This window comes from Nicotiana tabacum, chromosome 8 (genome assembly GCF_000715075.1).
Source record: "Nicotiana tabacum cultivar K326 chromosome 8, ASM71507v2, whole genome shotgun sequence".
Lineage (NCBI taxonomy): Eukaryota > Viridiplantae > Streptophyta > Magnoliopsida > Solanales > Solanaceae > Nicotiana > Nicotiana tabacum.
Genome location: NC_134087.1, coordinates 17586564 through 17590877, shown reverse-complemented (window position 1 = coordinate 17590877; position 4314 = coordinate 17586564).

Sequence of the window (4314 nt, the reverse complement as noted above, 5' to 3'; positions counted from 1 at the left end):
TCTGGAATTATGAAGAAAGAGACGACATAGGAAGATAAATATCCATTTTGGTTGAAAAGTCAAAAGGTGCTACTTGGCACCATCTCATTGGCCCTTTTTCAAATACTTATATCTTTTTATCCGGATGTCGTATGAGAAAACGGTTAAGAGCATTGGAAACCACATTCCAAGACCTTCAATTTGGTATATAATATGTCTCAAAAGACCTCATATAGCACACGAAATTTATTACTCAATAAGCTCCATTACAAGGCAAATCCTTAGTCGGTTTTTTCGTAACTTAAATCCGATTTTTCTCAAACTTTATACTTCATATACAAACATCATATATAGTCATATCATGGCTTTAAACTCATTTAAATCATGGTTAACAAGTTTCATATTCATCTTAACTTACTTAACACTTCGGCAAACCTTTCTTATCCTTGTAGAAAGATTTCATCCTTTTTGAGTTTACATTAGATAATCCTATAATGATAGTAACATCTAAAGTACGGGGTGTAACAACATGTACCCTTATAAACATTTATCCTTGAATATTAACTCTCAAAGTCTTGAAAAAAAATATGGGACGTAAAATCACTTTATATACTTTCCAAGAGGATCTCATTTCTGAGCTTACATCAACGGACTTACGACGTACTTTCACGTACAAAAACATGGGTTGTAACATCTTGAGTAGCATCATTTTATGTATAATGACTTGTGTGAATCGTCGGTTTTGGTATTCAGGTTATTCGGGATTGATATGGAAGAATGATTCTCAACTAGAAAGCTTTAAATTGGAAGAGTTGACCCAGTCCGGATTGTGATTTGGAGGTCTGTAGTTGAATTTGGCTTGAAATGACGAAAGCTGGATTTTTGGAAAGTTTGACCGAGAGTGGACTTTTTGATATCGGATTCAAATTGTGATTCCGGAAATTGGAATAGCTTTGTTTTTTCATTCGGGACTTGTATGCAAAATTTCGGTTCACTCCGGGTTGATTTGCTATGTTTCGGCGCGAGTTTTGGAAATTTAAAGTTCAAAATTCATAGATTTCGATTTGAGGTGTGATTTGTCGTTTTGATGTTATGTGTGATTTGAGGCCTTGAGTAGGTCCGTGTTGTATTATGGGACTTGTTGGTATGTTCGGACAGGGTCCCAAGGGGCTCGGGTGAATTTCGGACATAGTTCGAATTATTTCAAATGGCATTGCATTTACTGGTTTTTCTGCTGTTACCTGTTGCTTCTGGTGTTCTTCACGATCGCGAAGGTGTAGCCGTGATCGCGAAAGGTGTTTTGGTCAGTGGAGCTATTTTTTCTTCGCGTTCGCGCTTTTGAGGTCATGTTCGCACTAGGTTGAAGATTTTTTGTCTTTGTGTCCGCGTCCATTACCATGCGTTCGTGTAGTGTTGAGGTTTGACAACAGGGAGTTGGAGAATTCTTCAACGCGATCGCGAAATGTGAGTCTCGTTCGCGAAGCTTTGGCATCAGTGGTCATCGCATTCGCATGGGGTGTATCGCGAATGCGTAGAGTCTTTTATTGGCAGTGTGATCTTTGTTCATAAAGAACACGACGAATTTCCCGCATTCGCATAAGAGGAATGCCTGGGCAGATTATAAAGTACTCTATTTCGAGGATTTCGGCCATTATTACATTTTTGGAGCTATGGAGCTCGGATTGAGGCGATTCTTCAAGCAATTTTCACCATATGAATTGGGCTAAGTGTTCTCTACTCGGTTTTGTTTATATTTCGTGAATCTATCTCCGTTTTTGGTAAATGGATGGTAAACTTTATAGAGGAAATTGGGGGTTTTAGCCTAAAGTTTCATAATGTGAATTTTTGATTTTTTAACGTCGATTCGGAGACGAATTTGAGTGAAATTAGTATGGTTGGACTTGTAATTGAATGAGTTGTCGTATTTTTGTAAGTTTTGTCGGGTTCCAAGGCGTGGGTCTGGATGTTACTTTTTGCCGGTTATGATTAAGGATTCGATCTTTTATCATTTGGAATTGTTCTCTTGGGCTTTATTTGATGTATTTGAGTTACTTTTGGCTAGCTTCGAGCCGTTCGGAGGTCGGTACGCGCGAAATGGCATTCTTGGAGAATCCCTTGGCTTGCTCGGTATTGGAATTTTCTTGTTAGAGGTAAGTAACATTTCTAAACTTAGTGTTGAGGATACGAAACCCCAAATTACATGTTATGTGATTAGTGTTGAGGTGACGCACATGCTAGGTGACGGGCGTGTGGGCGTGCAACGTATAAGTTGTGACTCCGTAGTTCCTGGGGTACTATGTAGTTACCTGATATTACTTGTAACCATGAAATTCCTACATACTTGAGCTACTGAGCTGTGATACATGTTAGAAACCATGCCTAGGCTACATGTTTATCCTGTTAGGATCCACTGAGGTCATTTTTGTTGTTGAGCTATTTGCTTTCATTGTTTTATACTCAGTCATAAGCATTCATATGCATATCATATCTCAGTCTCTGTTATCATTTATTGATACATCATATCATCATTTTGGGCTAGTTTCATGGCATTGTGAGCCCGAGAGACTAGAGAGTTTGATGACTGAGTGAGAGTGATATTATAGGATCGGGTTGCACGCCGCAACATGTTATATTGATTACATATTATGGGATTGGGCTGCACACTACATCATGTTATATTGGTTATATTTTATAGGATTGGGTTGCATGTCGCAACGATATAGCGCTTGGGCTGAAGGAGCCCTTCCAGAGTCTGCACACACCCCCAGTGAGAGCAGTTATATTATGTGTGTGTGTGTGTATATATATATATATATATATATATGGATTGGATTGCACGCCGCAATAAGCCTTATAGCTATACGTGGATCGGACTTGCACGCCGCAACGAGTATTGTACAGTGCTGAGTGATTGAGTATGCTGAGTATTGAGCACGGTAAGAGAGAAATATGAGATAGTGAGATTGGGTACTCTGAGAGTGTGAGTACATGAGTTCATCACTGAGAGGCATTGCATTTGACATGCGTACTTGAGATACATGCATAGAGATGCATTTCTTTCTGTTGTCCGATTTTGGTGACATTCATGATTTTACCTGTATCTTGACATGTAGGCATAGAAATATACTTTCGTCATGCTATTTGAAAATGAAACATTTTGGGAAAAATTTAAGTTTTCAAACTTACTCATATTTTCGACAATTTCGGTAAAAGATTTGAGTTTTCACTGATATACTTGAAAGGCGGAACTATTTTCGGGAATTATGAATAAGCTGAGCATTTTAAATTCCAAGTTACTTCTTTAATTACTTGTTTTACGTTGTTATGAACTGTTGTTGGCTTTTGGGATTGGACCCAAGCTTGTTCCAGCTCGTCACTACTTTCAACCTAATGTTAAGTTCGTTACTTATTGAGTACATGGGATCGACTATACTCATACTACACTTCTGCACCTTGCATTTAGATGTTGACTGCTGATGTTGTTGTGTTCGACGGGAGCTAGATTTAAAGATGTACCTGTGTTCCGGTTGTACCTGCCTCTTATTTATGGTAGCCTTACATTCATACAACTCTATTTATGTACTTTTCAAACATATGACGTATTTACTTCATATAAACTTTGTAAACTCTATTCTTAGAAGCTCATGATTTGTGCTATTAGTCCTTAATTGTTAAATTGGCTTATCTAGCGAATTGGGTTAGGTACCATCACAACTAGTTGGATTTTGGGTCGTAACAGAAGTGTTGAGTATTGTTTTTTTTTTTTTTTGAGAAGGTAACATTTGTGTATATTGATATATAACAGTACATAGGTTATATTGAAAACATATTTATAGTGTGCAAAAGGATAGACTACTGAGCTACAATCCTAGCAGTATTCTAGGACTTCTAGGATCGATACAGTATCTTCTGGCCACTTTTGTTTACACCAAAAATAAAAAAGTAGGACACAATTCATTTTGATCTTCTGTATTGAATTGCTACTATCCTCAAAACATCTAGAGTTTCTCTCCTTCCATATTGTCCACCATATACATGCGGGGACAGTCCTCCATCTATCTCTTCTTAATAGCTCCAGTTCCAGCTTCATCCCAACTAGTGAGCACTTCAGTAATCTTAGAGGGCATTGTCCATGAAATACCTCTGAGGTTAATGAATATCTTCCATAGTTGATCTGTGATCCTGCAGTGTAGAAATAGATGGCTAACTATCTCAACTATTTCCCCACATAAAAAACACCTAGAGTACAGTGGGATCCCTCTCTTCATAAGATTATCCTGGGTCAAGACTGCCTCCTTTGCAAGTAACCAGGTGAAACAATATACCTTGTAAGGT